Consider the following 6582-nt stretch of genomic DNA (forward strand, 5'->3'; position numbering starts at 1 on the left):
AATAAAGTGTATAATATGGGACCTTTAATGCTGGACTCGACCGGAGGGGACAGAGAGAGAGAGAGATAGAAAAGAAAGTAGAGAGAAGAGGGAGGGGAGAGAGAGGGACAGAAAGGGTGTGGGGAGTGCGGGTGGGGACTTAAACATTATACAGAAAACCATGTAATCCATACTACTTGCAACATATATAGCTACGATCATCCTAGCCAGTAGGTCATTACACAACTAGTTGATAATAGTAACAATAATAATAATAAGAGTAAGAGTAATAATAATAATAATAAGAACAGAAATAATAAAAAAAAGAAAAAAAAATATGATAATAGATATAAGTGAAACTGCTGTATTCAAGAACACGCGCAGAGAAACCTGTGTGGATATGCTGGAGAACTCGGCCACACGGCGACGCAAAGACTGTGTGGAGATGTTCAGGGAGGAGTGACCATGCAGAGTGATCATGCAGATGCCACCTCACTTGAACAGAGGCCAGAGTCAGGCCAGCGGTCCCGAGACCCAGGCCACCAGCCCCCCCGCAGGCAACAGATCCCGACCGGTCCACAGAGACGACCACTCGCCCGCCCAGGAAGGCAGCAGCAGGAGACCCCAGCAGGAGCCGCCCCGCGGACACAGGGCACCGGCCCCGGCAGGCCGAGGCCAGCAGTCCCCGACCCCCCCGGGCACCGGCCGCCCGGGACAGACGGGGCAGAGGGCCCGGGCCCAGGAGCGCGGGGACACCCCCCACCCCCACAGGCCAAGGGCCAGCACGCCACCCGGGGGGACCCGGCCCGCCCAGACGGCCACCGCCAGAGGCCAGCCCCACACCCCAGCGCCCAGCCGCACACCCCGAGAACCAGTCCTGCCCCCCCCCCAGACCAACACACACACACACAAACACACACACTCTCCTTCCACTCCTCCATTCATCCTCCCACGCATACACCATTCAACCCTCACATACTCTGTCCTCCCACACACACACACCATCCTTCCACCATCCATCCTTCCACACACACACCATCCTTCCACCATCCATCCTCCCACACACTCACCATCCTTCCACCATACACTCTCCCACACCTACCCCATCCTCCCACACACACATCATCCCTCCACCACTCATCCTCCCACACATACACCATCCTCCACCTTCACACCTCCCACACACACACACACACACCATTCTTCCACCATCCATCCTCCCACACACTCCCCATCCCTGCACCATACATTCTCCCACACATACCCCATCCTCCCCCACATACATCATCCCTCCACCATTCATCCTCCCACACCCACACCACCCCCCCTCCCACACACCACACATCCACCTCCACACACCCCACCCTCCCACACACACACACCATCCCTCCACCACCCATCCCCCCACACACACACCACTCTCCCCCCCACACACACACACACAAACACCATCCCCCCACCACCATCCTCCTGCCACCCCACGCCACGGGGGGACAGCCCCAGCCAGGAGGCGAGGAGACACGAACCAGGCCCCCACCCCGCCCCAGTCCCCCACTCCCCACCCCCAAAACAGCACCTTCCCCCCAGGGCCAGCAGCCAAACGCCCCGGGCCAACGCGACAGGCCACCCGGCCCGCCCCGCCCCCGGGCCATCCATGGAGACAGGGGCGCTTGAAGACCCCATCCCCCCTCCCTCCCCCACTAGTGAGGGAATATATTATGTGCTGTTTGCAATTAAAAAAAGAGGGTTAAAATTGGGGGGCAGTAACTGCATTGAGGAGGGGGTGGGGCCACCTGAGCAGTCCCACCCACCTGACCTTGCATGTTCCACCCCCCAAAACGTGTTTGTATGTTGCAAATGTTATTTGTGCTCAGTGACTAAGTGGAATTAAAAGCTGGGAGGCATGCTGCCGCTCGGCGAAGCAACGGGGCCACTATGATGACCCCCCTGCCCCGCCCAGCGCAACAAGCACACCCCCCACGGCCCTACCTGTGTATGTAGTGAAGAGTGGGGAGGGGAGGGGTCAGGAGATGTAGGTCCAGAGGGGGGTAAGCCTCCCCCCTGGAAGACGACCCGCCAGTGGCTTAGGGCGCCCCCGTCCCCCGCCGGCCCCGAAGGGCGTCACAGGCCCAGAGCAGGCACCCCAACCCAGGCACGCCACGAACCCCCCCAGGGGCCAGCCCCCAGCCCAAGGGGCCACTTTCCTCTTTCTGAGTGGGAGGGGGGCGAGGCGAAGGAAGGGAACCCCAGGCCCCCGCCCCCAACACCCAGCCAGGGCGCCCCCCAGAGGACACGTCCTAACCCCCTGCAAACGCACACACACTCTCACACACCTCTATACACCAACACCTCAATACGTGCACATACCTCCACACACACACGTCACGCACATACCTATAAACACACACACCGGTGCCCACATACACACACACTCTCATACCCCTCCATACACATACACCACTACACACACACTCACATACATACCTGCATATACACACAAGCACCTCCATACATACTCACGCCTCCACCCACTCCTTCACTCCTCCACACACACCTCGACCTCCACGTGCACACACTCATATATACATACCTTCACACACACCCACATCCCACATAGACCTCCACACACACACCCGCACACTACTCACACACACACATACACGCACACACCCAGACCTTCATACACACCCACACACACATGGTACTCTAAGAATTTATTGCTGATTCCATACTGTGAGACAATTGTGTTGAAAGATACAAAGTTTCCATTTTCTATTATCTGTCCTAACTGTTGTATTCCTTTAGTCTTCCATTGAGTGAAGTTTATCATCTTTTTGTTCTGCAGGATGTCAGGGTTGTTCCAGATGGGTGTAAGTCTACATGGAAAGAGGGAAGATCTGGTTATCTTACAGAATTCCCACCAAGCCATTAAGGAAAAACGGATGTTAAGGCTTTTAAAGCACTTATATGGTTTAATGGTTGAGCTGATGAACGGCAGGTCAGAGATGACTAAGTCCTCACACAAAGCCTGCTCCACATCTAGCCACGGCTCATCCAGATAACTGGGTTTGAGCCACTTTGAGATGTACTGCAGCCTGTTAGCTATAAAGTAGTGATTAAAGTTTGGTAGATCCAGTCCTCCTCTATCTTTAGTCTGCTGTAAGGTTTTAAGACTGATACGTGACGGCTTGTTTTTCCAAAGAAACTTGGATATGAAAGAGTCCAGAGATTTAAACCAACTGGTGGAGGGTTTAGTGGGTATCATTGAAAATAAATAATTAACTTTAGGTAGAATCATCATCTTAATGGTGGCAACTCTCCCCATTAGTGAGATGGGTAAGCGCCTCCACCGTAAGAGATCATCTTCTATTGTTTTTAGTAGCTGAACATAGTTTAATTTTGTTAAATCTGATAATCTGGGGGAAATATTTATACCTAAATATCTAATGTTTCCTGTCTGTATTTTGATATTAGGGATGTTTTGTAGGTCACAGTTGATGGACATGGCTGTAGTCTTAGACCAGTTAATAGAATAATCAGATATTGATGAGAACTTATTAATAACTGTGATTGTCTCAGAGAGTGATGTTTGTGAGTTCTGAAGGAAAAGTAATATATCATCTGCATAAAGACTTATTTTATGTTCTATGTTTTTGCCCTGGATTCCTTTAATTTCTATATTTTGTCTAATAGCAGCTGCTAACGGCTCTATGAAAATGGCAAAAAGTGAGGGGGAGAGTGGGCAGCCCTGTCTGGTGCCTCTCTGTAAGCGGAAGCTTGGAGAAGTTTGATCGTTGGTTTTCACATATGCATTTGGGTTATTATATAATATTTTAATCCACTCTATGAAAGCAGGTCCAAACCCAAATTTGTCTAGTGTTGCAAATAGAAACTTCCAGTTTACCCTGTCGAAGGCTTTTTCTGCATCTAGAGAAATGATTGTGGATTCTAGATTATGTAAAGTAGAGTAATCAATGAGGTTAATTAGTCTACGTGTGTTAGTAGATGAATGTCGACCTTTTATAAAACCTGTCTGGTCCGGATGTATTATAAGAGGGGTTATTTTTTCTATCCTTCTGGCAAGAGCTTTACTAATTATTTTCAGGTCTACATTTATTAAAGATATGGGACGGTAACTGGATGGAAGTGTGGGGTCTTTGCCTGGTTTTAGCAATAGTGTTATATTAGCTAAGTTCATATTTTGCGGTGTTTTTTTGTTTTTCCTGTATTTCTAACAACATATTATAAAATGTAGGAGCTAGCGTTGTCCAGAATTCCTTGTAAAACTCTGCTGAGTAACCATCTGGACCCGGGGCTTTATTGTTGGGCATATGTTGGAGAGCTTCGTGGAGTTCATCTACAGTAATAGGTGCATCTAAAGTTATTTTATTTTCATTTTTTAGTTTTGGTAGATTAATGTTGTTTAAAAATTGTTCAATATGTTCATCTGTTGGATTAATCTGTGATTCATATAATGTTTTATAGAAGCTTCTAAACGTGTCATTTATCTTGTCTGGGTCATGGCTGATGTTTCCGTCTTGATCTTTAACAGAGGAGATTGTTGTTTTCTCCTTGTTTGTTTTTAGTTGATTTGCTAAAAACTTTCCAGATTTGTTACTGTGTTCAAAGTTCTCCAAGCGAAGTCTTTGCACTAAAAACTGTGTTTTTTTATCTATAATTTCTTTAAGCTGCAATTTAGTTTTCCTTATATTATTCATTGTGTGCTCTTCGGGGGAAATGCGGTAAGCCTCCTCCAATGATTTAATCCTGAGTTCTAATTCTAAAACTCTTGCTGTTTCCTTCTTCTTCTTATGTGAGGAGAAGGAAATTATTTTCCCTCGCATTACTGCTTTTCCTGCTTCCCAAAGGAGACACGCTGAAGTTTCAGGCATGTCATTTTTTTCTATATAAATTGACCATTCTTTTTTAAAATAATCAATAAACTCAGGATCTTTCAATAAAGAGGTGTTAAATCTCCAGCTTTTACCAATCGGTTTATTATTTTTGTTTCTCAGAGTGAATGAAACTGGTGCGTGATCGCTGATGCTGATTGGATGTATCTGAGTCTCTGAAATGTCGCCCATTAGTGAGTTACTATTTAAAATATAATCTATTCTAGAGAAGGAGTGGTGAACTGAAGAGAAGAAGGTGTATTCTCTTAGTTTAGGATGGTGAGAGCGCCAAGCATCGCAAAGACCAAAATCCTTCATGTACTGTTGATAGTTTCTGACGACTGCCAGACTCGATGACTGGCTGATGTGCTGCAGCGATCTTGTTCAGTCAAGACTACATTAAAATCACCAGCTAGCACTATTCTGTTATCTGAATAATTCTGGAGTGTAGCAAACAGGGAGTGGAAAAAGGAGGGATCATCTGCATTGGGGCCGTACACATTGGTAATACATAATTTGATATTACAAATAGATAATAAAGTTATCAGAAATCTGCCTTCCGGATCCACTACTGTGCTATCTATGTCAAAATTTAGTCTCTTATTAATAAGAGTAGCTACTCCTCTTTGCCTAGAATTGTAACAGGCTGAGTAAACATGAGGAAACTGAGCTGTTTGAAGAAGATCTATGGTTGAGTTTGTTAGATGAGTCTCTTGTAGTAAGACAATGTCAGCCTGCAGCTCCTGTAATTTATTAAAGATCTTCAACCTCTTCTCCCTGGAACCGGCTCCATGTACATTCCAACAGACGATTTTTAACATGGTTATTGTGAACGGTTTAATGCTTCATGCGTGTTACTGACGCGTGTGTCTTTGTGCGCCCCTCTTGCGTGTTCGCGCGTGTTTGCATGCAGCCTGATTGCGCGCGTTTGTCCGTATGTTAAATGTCCGTATATGTAGTCTACCTTAATGCGTGTTCTCTCATACATAAAACGCGAGTGTTTATATGTATCATGTATGGTGCGGCTGTGCGTCCTGACGGTGTTCGACCGGCTACGTGCGCTGCTGATATTACGAGCTGGATTACAATTAACAGTGAAAGCGTGAAAGATAGTAAAAAGTGAGAAAAGTATTTGTGTGAAATATAAAAACAAAACAGAAAAAAATACATCGATCTAGGTGTAGAGGCTGTGGTGAGACGAGCAGTGTGTTCTACTGTCAGTGATCTATAATGGCGAGTTAAGAGTGATCATTTGGAGAGATTGACTTACAGCACCTGGGATCAGAAGAGCCACGGAGTGATGTCCGGGTCGCGGTACAGCTGTCCATTAATAAACAGTTTATCCACCGCGATGACAGCGCGAGCGCCATTAGCCATAGATTTCCTTCTGATGGGAAACAGGACTCTCCGTCGGTCCAGAATCTCTCTCGGATATTGGTCGTTTACTCCGAAGTTGGTCCCCTTCAGTTCGCGGCCCTGGTTCTTCACCTGCTCCTTCTGTTTGAAGCTGACGAACTTCGCTACTATGGGTCTTGGTCTGCTGGACCCGGGTTTCCTCCCACCGAGCCGATGGACTCTGTGAAAGGAGATGTTTTTCACCGTTTCCTCCGGGAGCTTCAGGTGGGTTTTGATGAAGTTTTTCACCGTGGTCTCGGGGTCCTCCTCCGTCTGCTCTGGAATCCCTGCAAATACCAGGTTCTCTCTCATGCTC

Source organism: Melanotaenia boesemani, chromosome 19 (genome assembly GCF_017639745.1).
Source record: "Melanotaenia boesemani isolate fMelBoe1 chromosome 19, fMelBoe1.pri, whole genome shotgun sequence".
NCBI classification, from domain to species: Eukaryota; Metazoa; Chordata; class Actinopteri; order Atheriniformes; family Melanotaeniidae; genus Melanotaenia; species Melanotaenia boesemani.